This window comes from Saccostrea cucullata, unplaced genomic scaffold, assembly GCF_032062105.1.
Source record: "Saccostrea cucullata isolate Sc308-1 unplaced genomic scaffold, CSIRO_AGI_Scuc_v1 ctg3625, whole genome shotgun sequence".
Classification (NCBI taxonomy): Eukaryota; Metazoa; Mollusca; class Bivalvia; order Ostreida; family Ostreidae; genus Saccostrea; species Saccostrea cuccullata.
The window spans coordinates 17,000-35,213 of record NW_026934359.1 but is presented as its reverse complement, the minus strand read 5'-3'; the positions used below and the strand labels follow the sequence as shown (position 1 = coordinate 35,213).

Sequence of the window (18,214 nt, the reverse complement as noted above, 5' to 3'; positions counted from 1 at the left end):
ATTTTCTCTCATAATCATCGTACAAAATCTTCTAGAGGAATATTACCCTGTTGATGAGATTTTGTCTTACTTGAACTGTACATAAAATTCTTGTTTAAGTTTAGAGTTGTAAATAAGCTTTGAGGAATATTAAATAAGCTTTGAGGAATATTACTCTGTAGAGAATTTTCAGACTCCAGAAGCTTTGTATTGGTCTTCTGGGGGAATATTACTCTGGAGGTAAGGGGTCAAGTTTTTGTCACACTCAAATGTACATGTATGTATATCTATAGCGGAATGTTACTCCATTGTTCATTTTTTTTTGTTGATATACTTTTCTAAGTGTTAATAAATTTTTGAAGAAGATATTGTTGATTTGTTTCTTCTTATTCTTATAACAGAGGCTGTTATGAATCAAATTAAACTCTGAATTGAAACCCGGAAAAGGTACGGTGAAACACAGTACCTTTTTATTTTGCTGTCCCTTTGGTATACACCTAGGAAATGTTTAAACTCGCTACGGAGAAATAATTTGCATCAAGATAATTTGTTTTTTTAATGTCAAAATAGATTCAGAGAGAAAAGAGATTTAAAGTTAATGTCGATTCGTAGTCAAGGTTTGAAAAATCTATCACGTCAAATAATGACATTGATCATGTGTTTTAGATTTATTGAACTCCAAAAAACAAACAATCAAGCAAGGATCTCTCCCAGTGGATAAATCCATTTGTAATAATATATGCATTGAAAGCTGCTGTTCATGATATTGTAAAGTCATAAAAACAAGATGGGTTGAAGTCCTTACTCAGCTCTAGGGAATCTCATCAAAATAAGTGTACGAGGTAGAAGAAGCGGACATTGAAAAATAAAGTTGTCCGAAGTCATGAAACTAAGCGGCGACGGCACCTGGTGATCATATAATGTCGTTTTTATTTTATAATAATTTGGGAAATAATGAACGTATCAAGCTAATATTTTCAACATTTCTTTATTTTTTGTTCTTTTATGTTCCTTATAAATTTTGTAAGCTCGGACAACATAGTACTGTAGTGAAATTCCTTTGATCAAGTTAATATTTATATAATCAGGGTTAAAAATAGTCTTAGCAATCAAAAGTTATCCCCTATGTCCAGTCAATGTTTCAAACATTGAGAAGATCAAGATCTGACTCAGCAGATCTTAGGAAAGTATATAAGCGGGCTCATTCAAGTCCCGGTGTTCAGTTGTGGAGAAGCCGTCACAAGAAGAGGACGTCTCATTAGTAAGGTATTTGTGTTTTCTCATTTGCGGTGTCTCAAACTTCTGCAGACGGACCATTTGAGTAACATAGATCCTTACGGGTTAATTCAAGAGTAAATGTCTATTATATAGACGGGTGTACGTTTAAAACCCAGTGTTCACTACAGGTCTGGGAGCTATAGTGCTCAAACAGAGTGTCAGACCAGGGGCTTAGTCGTTGGACTAGGAGATAACAAACTAAGGAAAATTATAAATAGACGATAAGTTTAAATAATTGTGTTGTTGATTATTATTGATTGTGTTTTGTTTGTTCTTATATTTAATGCAATCAGCTAAATACGTATAACGTTAGGAAAATTCTTTATCAAAACTTCATCCGTGGTCGAACCCACAAAAAACATTACAGTACTAATTTTATAGCCTCAGTCCACGAACTTTTTGATAACCCCTCGTATACATGTAAATCTGTAGTCGAAATGTAATTATTAGCATCACTTGAACACCATGATACTATTGAGAAGTTCGTGACAAATTGCTGCAATCGAGATAAGTTATCGATGGACATACACTTCGTATAAATAAAACTTTCAAACATTCAAAAGTGTGGGGTAGATCGGATAATTGAACAGATGGGAAACAGGTATTATGCATGTGTATATTGTACTTTGAATTAACATAGCTGTACATGCAAAGCGGCTGGCTAACGAAAGAGGCAATGTAGCGGTATTGAATACTCTTAAATGGAGTGGTACTGTAACATTTTTTTGTAGCGTTAATGACTATGTAGCGGTAATGGACATTTTGAAAATGTTGAGGTAATGATACACATCCTGTCTTGTTCACCACAAACAGAACAGGAACTCTAGACTTAATAAATATTTCTACTGTGTAACTACCCAGTTTGCCATCACATGCATTACATAAAATATGATTAAATGGGTATTTTTTCAAATTTGAAATTATTTTCTAAAAATGTAAGCTTTCTATGACATTTCTATGACATTATTTCACACCTACATTGTATAAAGTAATGGATGTAATGATACTGTCAAATATTTTCAGCTGAAGGTCTAAAGGTAAATCTAAACATCTCATTTTCTTGAGTAAACTGAACACGTTAGCAGTAGCTTTCCTACCTTGCTTAGGTAGCTTAGTTTTATTAATAACCAAAAAAGTTACAACTAAGTTAATAAGTTCATCAACAAAGCAGTGTCATTTCAACATGAAAAAAAGGTCATAATTTTAGTAGTTTCAACTTGTCATGTTTAAAAAATAGCATGACTTGATGTTCCTTTTTAAAAAAAGGTTTTAAAATAAAAAAAAAGATGGTTCATCCTAACTTGTGTGATGCAAGAGCGATCCCCCAAAAAGCAAAAACATGTACTTGTAGCCATGCTATGTTTCTAAAGTTCGATTTCATTTAAGTGGTTAACCCATTGCCACCCTGCATATATTTTTATGCATGGTTAGAAGAGCTTTATCATATATGGTTCATACATGTTCTTTACATACAAACCCTTCCAACGATTTCGTACAGGTGACCTCCTTGGTCTGTATTTTCAGTTTTGATATTTGTTTTTAGCCGGGCTTATTGCTCAAAGAGCAATTGCCGGCTTATGTCATCCTGTTCAAGACAGGAAGTCAACCCCATAGTCGCCATTTGAAAGTTACGTGCAAAAATATAGTTCTTACTCTCAACCGCTTTTGAGATAATACAAACGCTAAATAAAGCAACAAAAACCAGAAGTCTCTGTCGAGACTGAAGCTCTACTGGTTTGAACTTATAGCAAAGGAAGAGAAAAGTACTTAAGCAGCTGGGATTTGAAACTTTACAACAGCAATAAATAGAATAATGATCGTTGATAAAGTCTCTTTATGTTCTTAGTGTATTCTACTTGTGTGCCAAGTTATACTGAAATCAGACCAAAACTGTAGGAGGAGTAGCATTTTGAAAGAATTTCACAGAAATTTCTATTTTTAGTAACCAAGGCAACACCGTTCATCGAAATCAAAAACTGATACACAGAATTATGTATCTTAGTGTATTCTACTTGTGTGCCAAGATATACTGAAATCAGATCAAAACTGTAGGAGGAGTAGCATTTTGAAAGAATTTCACAGAAATTTCTATTTTTAGTAACCACGGCAACACCGTTCATCGAAATCAAAAACCGATACACAGAATTATGTATCTTAGTGTATTCTACTTGTGTGCCAAGATATACTGAAATCAGATCAAAACTGTAGGAGGAGTAGCATTTTGAAAGAATTTCACAGAAATTTCTATTTTTAGTAACCACGGCAACGCCGTTCAACGAAATCAAAAACCGATACCCAGAATTATGTATCTTAGTGTAGTCTACTTGAAATTAGACCAAAACTGTAGGAGGAGTAGCATTTTGAAAAATTGTTTACAGACAGACGGACAGACAGACGGACGGACGCCGGACGCATTACTATCGCATAAGCTCTTCTGGTCTCTGACCAGTAGAGCTAATAAAACGAAGTTTTACCTATATAAATAAACATTAGTAGTAATGACTTTGAAAACTTCAGTCCTAAGTCAAAGAACATGATATTCATTAGCGTAAGGATTTTGATAATCAGTGTTATCGTAGTTTTCTACACATACGAGGAAAAGCAGGAGAGGGAACCAGACTGGCCTGTTTGTTAACATTCAGCTGCGGTACCAGATTAATTCTGATTCTGACAAAATCGGATCGTGGTATTAGGTTTGAAAAACTCACTGTCAGTGTCTTATCATTTATATTGATAGTTTTAAAATAATTTTTTCATCAGAATTTAAACGTGATTCATGTAAGAAATTCATTCAACTCTGTAAATGAGCCCGGCTCTCTGTACTTCTGATTACTTTGATTAACTTTTGTACTTTGGGCTAATTAAAACATACATATGATGATAAGTAGTGGTGTGACAGATTACAACAGTGCGTTGTCTTATTGAAATTTTCTTGACAAAGAATGAGTGCACTTTAGTACGTCATTTGGAACCTTTTTGGTTATCCACTTTAAGCTTTACATTACAATATATCGCTAAATTACTCTATGATTATTATGCAAGCATATGCTTTTGATATTTATGCTTTGAAGTTTTTGTCATAAATATTTCTATAATTACAGACAATGTCATTGAAAAGAACATGTATAAGCCTTAAATTCCGAATTTAAGGTATCCGAAAATAGGCTGAAACATTTAAATCGCATGAATGTGGAATGTAAACATTAGCACATACATGTATGATTTTTTCGCAATCAGATTCTACATATGAATTTAAATGAAGCTCAAGAGAGAGATGGTGTAATTTCATGGTGCACAAATAATGAATAATTCTAGTTTTAGGGATGCATGGTGTAGACCCTAACATTGAGGCGACATTAGCCTATACTTACTAATCACACTAACAATACCAGAATTCTTTCAAAACACCCCAAACGAAAAATACAAAGTAAAATAATAGCCATATACATATAATCCTCATACCCTATTAAAATTTTCGCAAAAATCTTCCATACTTTGAAGTTGGAAGTACAATAGACACTGCACAATAGAAACTTCCAATGACAAACACAATGAAATGTTCAATGAACATTTATATACATGTATAGCGTATCGAACAGTGGAATGTCGGAATGTCACGTGAGTAAAGTGATTATAATATCAATCGTTGACACTCGGAGACCTATTAATTTAGTGGATAACTCGACCGTATTTTGGAGACTTTTTCAAACAATTACACATGAGCCGCAACTTGGCCAACATTGTCCTTTGGATATGTATAAGTTTAAATTAAAATACACATTCTGTGCAAATGAGACCAATGGCCAAGTTGCGGCTCGATGTAAACAATGTCGTTGAAAATTGGTATGCATATGAATAAAGATATTTTCCCGCGTTTCGCTAGTATAGCGGGAAAATGTTGTATTAATGACAAGATGTTTATACGCATGTTGTGTGGATTGGTCAGAGATATTGAATAGAAATTGATTTTGAGGTGTAGTAGAGAACTGGTTTTTAAAGGTTGGTCACTTCTAGCCGCCGACTTAAGCGTGCAACAGCTTAATTATGGACGCCGGGGACGTTCAACAGCAAATAAATCGGTCAATTCAGCAGGCCAACAATGAGATTTTGTGTCAGTTTTCCAGTATTTTGGACAGTAGACTTTCGACAGTGCAGAGAAGTTTTAATGAAAATCAAAAAATAATCGCCGAGCGGCAAGAAGCGAAGTTTGAGCAAGTGTTCACAGATAATTATAAATTCAAAAAGCGCGGTAATGAAGAACAGCATAAGCACAATGTTAAAGTAATGGCAAAGCTGAAGGAGGCGAACGAAGAACTGGAAGAGAACCGCATTCAAGGAGTGAGACAAAAGATAACAGAAGGTATTGACTTGATTAAACAGAGACAAAAACTAGTTAAGTTAGCAGATTCGTCATCGGCCGGGTGGAGAGCTGTAGATGAATATGTAAAGAACCCAATAGCTTCGGACTCAGATGATGAAGAAAGAATTGCCAAGGCGCAAACGAGGGCAGAGAGAAAAGTCAAGGACGAACGTATCAAACGTTGAAGGGATATGCGAGAGAAGTGGAGGCCCTACCCTTCTATCAACGCTACAGGAGGCAGCACTTCAACCTCTCCTACGCCAGATGTATGGAGATCGGGCCAGTGCTACAGGTGTCATAAATAGGGACACAGGAGAAAGGATTGTTCAGAAAAAATAGATGAAAAAATAAGTATTTTTGTATTTGAATGTTTTGACACAAAGCAGTCATGCGAGACGAACACAGGTAATTCACCGGTAGGTAGACTGAGAGAAAATGTAGGTCAATGGCGTTCGATTGGAGCGAGCAGGTATGTCTTAAGTGTAATTGAATTTGGTTACAAACTGCCTTTATTTACAATTCCGAGTCCTATAGAACTTAAGAATAACAAATCTGCATTGGAGAATGCCAATTTTGTATCAAATGAAATAGAAAAGTTGGTAAAAAAGGGCTGTGTTCGACAGGTTATGGACAAACCTAAAGTAGTGAATCCATTGACTGTAGCAGGTAATAAACAAAAACAAAGGTTGGTTTTAGATGCTAGGCATGTCAATCCACATTTATTCAAATATAAACACAAGTATGAAGACGCAAGTACATCACGTGAACTTTTTCAAGAGGGTGATTACATTTTTTCATTTTATTTGAAAAGCGCTTATCATCATATTATGATAAATGAGTTAGACAGAGAGTATTTGGGTTTTAAATGGGAAAACAAATTCTATGTGTTTAACGTTCTGCCATTTGGCATTAGCACTGCTGGATATATTTTCACAAAGGTTTTGCGAGAAGTAGTTAAATTTTGGAGATCGAAGGGTTATAAAATCGTTATGTATTTAGATGACGGCATAGGTGGCGCTAAAACTTTAGATCACGCTAGAATTATTAGTGAAAAAATTCAAGCTGATTTAAATGCATTAGGTTTTTTAGTGGCTGATGAGAAGTGTCAGTGGGAACCAGTTCAAGAAATAATTTGGCTAGGTTTTGTTTGGGACACAAAACGAGATAGAATATCAGCATCAAATTCTAGGATAAACAAACTTAAAGGAAATGTTCAAAATATTTTGGAAGGCGTCAAAGCCGGATACGAATGGTTTGAAGTGAGATTCATTGCATCAGTAGTTGGTCAGATCATTTCAACACAAACTGTGTTTGGGAATGCAGTTAGGCTAAGAACCAGGTATATGTATTATTGCATTTTAATAAGATCCAGTTGGAATTCTTATATTATGTTGAGTAAGGAAGCTGTAGAGGAATTTCAGTTTTGGCTTAAAAATTTGGAAAGCATGAATGAAAAGGGTGCTCCGTTGAGTAAGGTAAGGGACAAAGATGTCTGACAAATTGAAGTATTTTGTGATGCTTCAGATTCTGGATATGGAGGTCATTTGACTCTAAGTTCAAAGGATGAACAGAAGGAATACGAATGGTATGGTATTTGGAATGAGTGTGAAAGTAGACAGAGTTCCACTTGGAGGGAACTTGAAACTGTGAAGAGAATTTTAGATAATTCTGTGGATTTGGTCAAGAGCAATTTAGTTGAAGTAAATTCAGATAACAAGAATGTGCCACACATACTTAAGGTAGGAAGTAGAAATAAGGGTTTACAGGACATTGCTATGTCTGTGCATGGGCTGTGTAAGAAGGAGAATATTCAGTTGAATTGCAAATGGTTGCCTAGAACTGCTAATAAGAGAGCAGACACATTAAGCAGAATGAATGATTGTGATGATTGGGCAATTAAACAGGGAGTGTTTGAATATTTTGATGAAGCATGGGGTAAGCATACATGTGACAGATTTGCTTCTAAATATAACAGTAAGTGTGAAGTATTCAATTCCAAATATCGGCGCGCTGAATCAAGCGGAGTCGATGCTTTTGAACAGGTATGGTCAGATTGTGTTAACTGGGTTGTACCACCACCTTGTTTGATACAAAGATGTGTAAGAAAAATTGAGTTTGAGAAGTGTAAGTGTACTCTGGTGATACCAGAGTGGAAATCTGCACCCTTCTGGCCAATGTTGGTCTGTAAGGATGGCAATTTCATTTGGTATGTAAGAAATATAGCCAAACTTAAAAATGTTGATGTTGTGTGTAGAGGTAGGGGAAAGAATGGTATATTTGGTAAAGAAGGACTAGTGTTTAATATGATGTTCTTAAGAACTGAATTTTGATTTTTCAGGAATAGGTTTGCAGGATAGAGTTCGGAAGGTAGCGCTGGACAGTGGAATGAAACCTGGCAGTTATTTGGACGATCTTTGTCCCCACATGAGTGTTTTGATATTATCAAGTAAAAGTGACAACACGGACAAAAACTATTTCAACGCTTTCAAAAGATGGGAGACCTTCATCAAATCACATGGACATAGTGCACTTCCGGCAAACCCCATTCACGTGGCATTGTATTTGACACACCTTTTAGATAATGGCGCAACGCAACATCCAATTAATTCGGCTGTGTACGGGATCAAGTGGGCGCATGACTGTTTTGGATTTACAGATCCTACAAAAAATTCATTTGTTCTATCAATACAGGAAGCAGCGAGGAGAAAAGTGTCTAAATCTGAAAACAAAAAGGACCCGATTACCAAAGAAGTTTTAATAGAGTTGTGTGTTAAGTTCCAGGATTCAACTGATTTGTTAATTGTTAGAAACCTCACAATGATTTTGTTTAGTTTTGCTGGTTTTTTGCGATTTAATGAGTTAAGCTCTCTCTGTTTCAACGATGTACTGATTCATGATGATTATTTAGTGATATGCATCAGAAAAAGCAAGACGGATCAATATCGGCAAGGGAACGAAGTACTTATTTCCAAAGGGGATACGCCTGCCTGTCCGGTGAGCATGTACCAGCGCTATTTGGAACTTGTTGGAGATGTGGGTGATAAACAATTTTTTGTATTCAGACCTATTTTTAGGTCGAAAGACAATTGTAAACTGATTTATAAAAATAAAAAGATAAGTTATTCTGCTGCAAGAAATAACATACTCAGTAATACCACTTATTAAGTCTGTTGTTGGGGAAGTAGATATAGAGCTTCATTCTTTAAGGTCGGGGGGAGCGACTGTGGCTGCAAATTCTGATGTTGATGATAGATGTCTTAAAAGACATGGTAGATGGAAAACAGATAGTTCAACAGACAGATATATTGTTGACTCAGTTGAGAAGCGTTTGATAGTTTCAAAATCTCTGGGTTTGTAATCACAGTCGTTTCTCTTTTTGCCCATACTTTGTGATTTCTAGCGCACGCACGGCTGGCTGTCATGCATAGAATGTTGTTGTTTTATGTTTGTATAAAAGTAATGGAGTGAATACTGATATTTTCCCGCGTTTCGCTAGTATAGCGGGAAAATGTTGTATTAATGACAAGATGTTTATACGCATGTTTTGTGGATTGGTCAGAGAGTGACCAATAGAAATTGATTTTGAGGTGTAGTAGAGAACTGGTTTTTAAAGGTTGGTCACTTCTAGCCGCCGACTTAAGCGTGCAACAGCTTAATTTTCTTATTTTATAGATAAGGGAATAAATGAATATATTTTTTAATTTTTTTCTTAGGGTTGATAGGTAGGTTGTGAGGTCCGTCGCAACAATTTTTTGCATCCAGCGGCACTTGGCAACGGACACAGGTTTCTAGAGTTTTTTAAAAATTATTTTTATCTCTACGTAGTTTTTCCTGGCCGGCCCTGATGCTTTTTCATGTTTTTCACAAAAATATAGTATAGAATATCATAATAGATGCAGCAGTTTTGGGGAATTTTGATGTTTTTATTTCTCATACACAATGTTCTGTGTTATATATATATGTATATTGATGTACTGTTTAGTGGATACTGTCAATAAAATACGGCGTCCAGCGCACGCACGGCTGGCTGTCATGCATAGAATGTTGTTGTTTTATGTTTGTATAAAAGTAATGGAGTGAATACCAATAGAAATGTGACAAAACTATTAGACCCCGTCTCAAAAGCTAGTGTCCCTCGGCATTATTGAATACCTTCGTGTAATATAATATACCAAAACCCGCTCTTAATATCAGTTTATTTGTTTGATTCGCCATTTACCAAAAGGAATAACATATTATTTAAAAGCATCCCGAAGAAATAAATTCTATAGACTAACGATTCCATAAATGATAAATATTTTAAAAAATTACACAATTATGTACATGTATATATAAACAAGAAGTTATTAACATTCAATTTGCTACTAAAAATAGCTAGTATGTAAAAGTTAATAAATTAAAGTATTTTAAAAATCATTTCTTTTTACTTTTAAACATATAGAACATCGTGCAATAGGGATTGGGAATGAATGCTACGATATATACGAGTATATATATATATATATATATGCTCGTATAATTGCAATTTTCATGCAATATGGTACTATAATTGTACATGTAAATATATAATATATGTAGATGTAATAAGCTGAAATATCTTTTTTCTGAAAATTATTCCTTGACATCAGTCGCAGTGGTACTTCTTGGTGTCATTTTCGTACTGTCTAAGTATTTCCCGTCCTTTGCACAATTTTTCTTTTTCAAATGAAACACAGAGAGCAAATATCGTCGAAATTTTTTACTCATGCAACAGTAAATCATTAGACTGGAGAAATATACAATTGTATCGACTGAAGAAATGATCGCCAACAACGTATTCAGAGAACATCTCCTACAAGACAGATTTTCTGCATATGAGAAGTATAAATGGGCCGTCATCGCTGGAAGATCAGCTATAATTGCCACAAATATAATGCATGACGTAATCAAAGACATCTTGTCGGTTGATGCGTTTGTCTTCTTAACTTGTTCCTTTCTTCCACCGCCATGCTTTTTCCTCCAATGGCTGATTTTTCTCAACTTATAAACCAAACAGGAGTTAACTATCACTAAAATGACAAACGGTACAAGCTTTGCAAACACTGTTATGAGCATGCTGACAATTTTGATGCCAACGACTGGTTTTTGAGGGCTGCAACTAAGAACGGTTGCATTGGACTTAATGTAGGAATCTACAACAACTTTCTTATATCTTGTATTAAAGAAATTAGGTACGAATATGGAGACTGATATAGCACCAAGAGTGAAAATAGCAGTAAGAGTCTTCTTCGTGGTAAAAATCCTGCTTGCTCGGTATGGAAGTGACACAATGATACATCTTTGAATTCCCAGAAGAGCAAGTAAATACATATACCATGCAGAAAACAACCCTGGGATCTGTAGTGCAAAGGTAGTATAAGGGACGCACCAGTCGTATGGTATGTATTCCTCCGCTTGCCCTAAGGTGTAAAAGTAGATGGATGGCACAAACCTGCTCATGGCTCCCAGGCATTGTAGTACAGCCATTGCCACCAATATTTTGTGTGCTGTAGAGTGAAATTTACCTCTCACGATAAGGAAGATCAGTAGAATATTTACAGGAACGGTTATAGCCGTGATAATAACGCTGATGTAGCCACGAAATATCCTCTCTATTTCATAAGCTCCGTGGTCTGCGAGTCTTATGGGTCTTCTTAACGAGGATTTGCGTGCCTCTGTCACTAAACCCGTTATATTTTCAGTTAAATTAGACTTCATGGCTCTCTGTTGTCCAAAACACCCAGAAAATTTGGTTTGTGTGGATGTATTCTTTTTCCAAATGTCTACCTGCAATCTAAAGCGGAAAAAAGTATTAATTATGTATTCCTTTGCATGAAACATCTACAGAATACAATTTGAACAAATATTGTAAATACATTTATTAATATGTTTTTTCCCTTTTTTAAGCGCTAAGCGCAGCGCAAAGCGCTTTCTGTCAGCGTAAATCTACTTCCGTTCGCGATCCAGCGCCACTGTAAGCAAGTTCGATAACTCCTCTTGTTATTCTAAAAATATGCAACTGGAAATCCCTGACTCTCTTCCTGTTATTTTAGTGTACTGCTGCGTTACGTGCATTTCTAATTATAGGAAGCAATTAGTGAGGTAAAGAAATATTCCACAGTTAGTAGATAAAAGCATTTCTTATCATGCTCTTCTGTATACATTGTAGTTCATTTAAATCATGTCGGCACACATTACTTTTGTATCATGTAGCTAATAATTGCTGCATTTATTGCGCAAATACTTAATTAAAAGCAGTATATTAATTACCATGTACATGTGATATAGTGATTGAACATGTTGAATAAGTTCATAATTTAAAAATCAGATGAGATTTTAATAATTAAGTTTTATAAATCTCAAACCGGAAATGAGTTACTAGTATTCAGTATAAAAATAATAAAATTGATTAACAATGTACTATTTACATATTATGGTGTGTTCTTTATAACTTATATCAATATTAACTATTATTTTTTTCTTCTACACCCTTACTTCAGGCAATGTAACTAAAACAAGCCTTCCTTTTAACACCTTACACCATGCTGAGAGCCATCAGTGAAGTTGATTTTCGCATCTAAGTATCAATTAGTAACGGACTGCAATGCATTAATGGACTGTCTTTTTAATGTCTTTACTTGTCTTGTACTCTATAATTGTATCATATGGGTAAAACATTATGTAAATAATTCGAAAGGAAAGGCAGTTTCTGTGGCTGTAGAGACATGTATGGCATGTGGTGGTTGTGTTTTCAACGAATCCATTCAAATGGTAAAACTTATTTTTCAGAATATTGTGCTTTAAAATTGTATGTGCAGGCTATGGCAAAAAATGCTAAAACCTTAATTTACGTTCTTAGCAATGGACAGGAATAGGGCTAGTGTAATGTTAAGCAAACAGTTTAATACATGAAGTAGGAAACTAAAAGGAAGAAATAGTTTATGTAAAAATGTGCCTCAGCTGTGTTGTCGATTCTTAATGAAGACTACATAAAAACAGAATAAAATAATGTTGTATATCTTCATGAAGATTTTTTAATACTTGAGATTAATACTTGCATATATTTTCTTTCTTGGTCTCTTGAATTAGTTATCAATGAAATAACAGAAAAATTATGAGCAATCATTTTCAGCATTCCTTTTCTACTAGCACAACAATGCCGTAGAGATGTTTTCCTCTCAGCATGTTTTGCTAACATGGTAGTGAAGATCATACATACACAAGTAAAGAATGGTATACCCAGTAACATCAAGCGTCCGTAAAAAATATTGAAGCATTTTAAATTATTTTAACAATAGTCAAAAAATGCTTTTGGGGGTTTAATGATTTTTTTTTATTCCAAAGAAGAAAAGTGTAAAAAAAAAAAACTTCATTGTAAAAAAAGTAGTATTTACAAATGAGTAAAACATATTGTGATATCAACATAAATGTTACTGCAAATATGCCATAAATCGTGTTTTTGAAAATCAGAGATTAAAGGATAGCATCGAAAGATAAATATAATATTTTTATACTCAAATGTTTATTTACCTATTAAATGTATCTGACAAGAAGGGTGTTAATTCTACGGAAGTTCATTTCATCTATATAGAGTTTTGTCACATGACAATGTAACAAACATGATGCCAATCGTCAATTTGAAACACTCGTAAACGAGGGATGAATTTTTATTAAAAATGATCATTAAAAGATTTTAGCTTTAAGTGTTGCACACAAATGAAAGGAATTTTAGCGACATTTTCAAGTGTTCAAACTTATCTCGAAATATACATTTTCCAGCAATTGTACCGCTACATTTAAACTCTAAGTTTCATCTGAAAACTCAATTACCATCTCCCTTCCAATAAATAGAAATTTATAGGCAAATATTACCTCTAATAGATTCCTACAAGGCGATGGGGAAAGAAAATATTTTTACACGAAATATTTTCCTGCAATTTCATGTATGTGATATTGATTGATATTTTGACAGAAGAAGAACGAGCAAATTCAAAGAATTGTGGTCCCCCGCTTTCGGTGTCTTTGTTGGTGAGATGTTATTTTTTATGACATATTGTGTCTAATATGAACATCCTATCATATGTCATTTCATAGAAATTATCATTGAAGTTGATTTTTTTGAATGATGAAAACCCTTATCCTGACCGTTAAAAAGATATGGCCAAAGTTAACGTTTTTTAAAAGTAGGTCAACTCCAAGGTCAAGATCAAAGGGTCAAAGTTGTTGATGAAAGGTTTTCTTACAAGAGTACATATGTGAAGTATGAAAGCCCTAGCCCTTACTGTTCAAAAGTTGTGGTCAAGGTTAAAGTTTTTACATAAGTACGTAAACCTTTAAGGTCAAGGTCAAAAGGTCAAAGTTGTTGATATCCAATGAAAGGACTTGCCACAAAGAATACATATGTGAAATATAAAAGTCCTAGTGTCTACCGTTCAAATGTTGTGACCAAAGTATAAGTTTTTTTTAAAAGTAGTTAAAACTCCAAGGTCATGGTCAAAGGGTAAAAGTTGTTGGTATCCAATGAAAGGTCTTCTCAAAAAGATTACATATGTGAAGTACGAAAGCCCTAGCCCTCACCGTTCAAAAGTTATGGTCAAGGTTAAAGTTTTTTCATAAGTATGTAAATCTCCAAGGTCAAGGTCAAAAGGTCAAGGTTGTTGGTATCCAATGAAATGTCTTGCAACAAGGAATACATATGTGAAATATGAAAGTCCTAGTATCTACTGTTTAAAAGTTGTGACCAAGGTTAAAGTTTTTAAAAAGTAGTTAAAACTCCAAGGTCAAGGTCAAAGGGTATAAGTTCTTGGTATCCAATAAAAGGTCTTCTTACAAGAATTACATATATGAAGTACGAAAGCCTTAGTCCTCACCGTTCAAAACTTATTGTCAATGTTAACTTTTTTTTTATAAGTACGTAAATCTCCAAGGTCAAGGTCAAAAGGTCAAGGTTGTTGGTATCCAATGAAAGGTCTTGCCACAAAGAATACATATGTGAAATATAAAAGTCCTAGTGTCTACCGTTCAAATGTTGTGACCAAAGTATAAGTTTTTTTTAAAAGTAGTTAAAACTCCAATGTCAAGGTCAAAGGGTAAAAGTTGTTGGTATCAAATGAAAGGTCTTCTCAAAAAGATTACATATGTGGAGTACGAAAGCCCTAGCCCTCACCGTTCAAAAGTTATGGTCAAGGTTAAAGTTTTTTCATAAGTATGTAAATCTCCAAGGTCAAGGTCAAAAGGTCAAGGTTGTTGGTATCCAATGAAATGTCTTGCAACAAGGAATACATATGTGAAATATGAAAGTCCTAGTATCTACTGTTTAAAAGTTGTGACCAAGGTTAAAGTTTTTAAAAAGTAGTTAAAACTCCAAGGTCAAGGTCAAAGGGTATAAGTTCTTGGTATCCAATAAAAGGTCTTCTCACAAGGATTACATATGTGAAGTACGAAAGCCTTAGTCCTCACCGTTCAAAACTGATGGTCAAGGTTAACGTTTTTTCATAAGTAAGTAAATCTCCAAGGTCAAGGTCAAAAGGTCAAGGTTGTTGGTATCCAGTGAAAGATCCTGCCACAAACAATATATTTATGAAATATGAAAGTCCTAGTACCTTCCATTCAAAAGTTATGGCCAAAGTAAAATTTTGAAATTTCTGTGTATAAGTGGGTCAAACTCCAAGGTCAAGGTCAAAAGGTCAAATTTGGTGGTACCCAAAGAAAGGTCTTGTCACAAGGAATACACGTGTGAAATATGAAAGTCATAGCTCAACTAAATCAAAAGTTATGGGCAAGGTTAAAGTTTTTATGACGGACAGACTGACAGACTGACAGACGGACAGACTGACAGACTGACGGACAGACGGACAGACGGACAGACGAATGAGATTTAATGTCCCCTCGCTTTTGCGAAAGCGGGGGACAAAAAAGTAAAATGCTTAAAATAAAAAGGCATTAGACAATGTTGAATTTCATAATCAAACGGGAAGTTTTCAGGACTCACATATTTGATTATGTACCAAACAACTGTGCTCGCCCTAGCGCTGTCGCACTGTCAACATATTGCTTAAAATTCAATACAAAGGAAATTCAAATTCAAAATAATTCTGATGAATTTCAAATCAATATGCTTAGCGCTTTCCAGTACTTTTAGTACTTTGATTTATTATGAAAACGTTGAAATTTCGTTATCATTTGTACTTCAATGGCAATTTACTTTCTTTGATTAGTACATGTACCTATATCACATGTAGAATAACTGCAGCTGGTAAAAGAAAAATTACTATTAATGTACTTATACTTACCCTTGCAAATGAATTGAATTGAAGTTCTCTCTTGAAATTATAAAATTTTATATTTAACAAATATCAAATATCTTGAAAGATTAAACGAATTGGAACACATTGTTTACTGATGAGCGCCACTGTTTAACAGATAACAAATGTCCTTAAGAAAAGTTTGAATCAAGTCTATATACCCATTACTTTACAATACTACGACCAGTTGGTCAAAACATTCCGATCACATCTTCATTTGTGGTTCAGTGAAGCACAAACTTTACCAGAGTATACGTGAAGTTAGTAACTTTTCAACATTTCCTTGTATAATCTTTGTATACTAAACAAATACCAATATATTTTTTGTTGAATGAATATTTAATTTCCTGTTGTATTTTTTTTTTCTTTTTAAAATTTCAAAATAGTACGAAAAATGATGATCAAAAGAATTCCTTTATTTAAGTGTATCACAAAACATTCTTAAAAAGAACGAGGGCGCTTTTGATTGCCATTCGGCAGGAATCGGCGCACTTGAAAATTTCATTGACATGTCACTTGAAATTTTGATTTTGATTGTCATTCGGCAGGAATTGGCGCACTTGAAAATTTCATTGACTTGTCACTTGAAATTTTTATTTTGATTGCATGCCATTCGGCAGGAATCGGCGCACTTGAAAATTTCATTGATATACATTTCACTTGAAATGTTCGCATTTTTAATGTATCAGAATCCTGAAAAAGAAGAAGCTTCTTAAATGTAAAGGGTTTCATGCATATTCAGCTTACAGTTATATAGCAAATACTTGTACGGTAATTTCTGGTAGATATATTGTAGAAAGACAGAAATAACTAACATTTGATAATTTCGACGAAGTTGGCGGGAGCTTATTGTCCTTTCTGACATAATTTATTTTATCAACAAAGTTTCAGTTGCTTCAATTTCAGTCAATTAAGGAATGACCGGGTTAGAGCAGGTTAAGGTTTTTGAGCAGGTCCTATTTCCAAGTACCTAAAAACCCTATGTTGATCAAATCTGTATTAGATGATACTTCACCTGACTTGTTTCGGTTGCTGGACCTGACTTATATTTTCCGGATGAGAGACCAGATTTGGTTTTAGAGCAAGTTCATTCTAAAGTAACAATAAGCCCTTTGATGACCAAACTTGCATGGATGATACATCGATCTAAGGATGCACAATGATTACCTGACTTGCTTTGGATGCTGGATCTCACCTTTATTTCTGAATGAGGGACCAAGTTAAATATTTTCTGGAGTAGGTTCATTCAAAGGTAAATATTTGCCGTATGTTGACCAAATTTGCGGCATGGGTACTACTTCTCGGGATGCATACCACTTGATTTTTTTTCTTGATGAGTGAATAGACTATCATAATTGCTTAGTGTTGCGTCTTGGGATATACATGTACATACTAGATTATCAGTGTAAAATGGGACTTTGCTTTACGCACTTAATTTTGAATTGAAATATTTTTTTTGCAGTTGATGGTGTGTATGCATTTTTTACGTCTGGATTTTGTAAAAAAAAAAAAAAAAAAAGTAATAAATAAATAAATAATGAAATAAAATAAATAATGATTTAAGGTACTCAAGTTCAGAAAATCGTACATTTACTAATTGAAAATGCTCTCAATAATCTCTCCGAATTCTCAATCATGTGTTTTTATCCACGATTATTCTTCAAAATTAATTTTAAGTTAATCAAATTGTATTGGGAAAGTAGTAAATCTGTTTTTGTCAGGAAATGCAAATAAAAACACATACAATATACATTTAATAAACAGACATATTAATTTAGACATTAGAATCATTTGGTACCCAGGCTTTTTGAAAAAAAATACACACTTCTTATATATAAAACATGTACAAGGTACTTTTAGTTTCTTCTATTAACTTCGATCAGTGTACTTTAGTATATTTAATTCAACTAAAGTTATGATATTTAACTCAATTGGCAAGCCTCAAGGAAATGAATTTAGTTTTAATGGTAATGTTATGGAATGCCATATACGACAGCCAACTGCTTAATGCCAACTGCTGACTGCTTACTGCCAACTGTCAGCAGCTTACTGCTAACTGCCACACATATTTGAATAAATTTTATTTTTATATTGATATTTATGTGAATTTTCAAAAAAAAAAAAGAAAGAAAAAAAAAAACAGGCGCGGATCTAGAAAATTTTTTCCAAGAGGGTCACTGATGTTAAAAAAATATCCAACTTCAGATATTTCTTGACAAGAAAAAAAAACGTAAACTTAAGTCCTTTCCTTAATTTGAAAATTTATTTCGGCCGG

The 18,214-nt window shown here is 34.1% G+C and overlaps 1 pseudogene; it reads left to right on the top strand.

The window, feature by feature from the left end:
- Positions 1 to 5,223: 5,223 nt before the first annotated feature.
- On the top strand, positions 5,224 to 8,752 carry LOC134240574 (uncharacterized; annotated as a pseudogene).
- Positions 8,753 to 18,214: the final 9,462 nt, after the last annotated feature.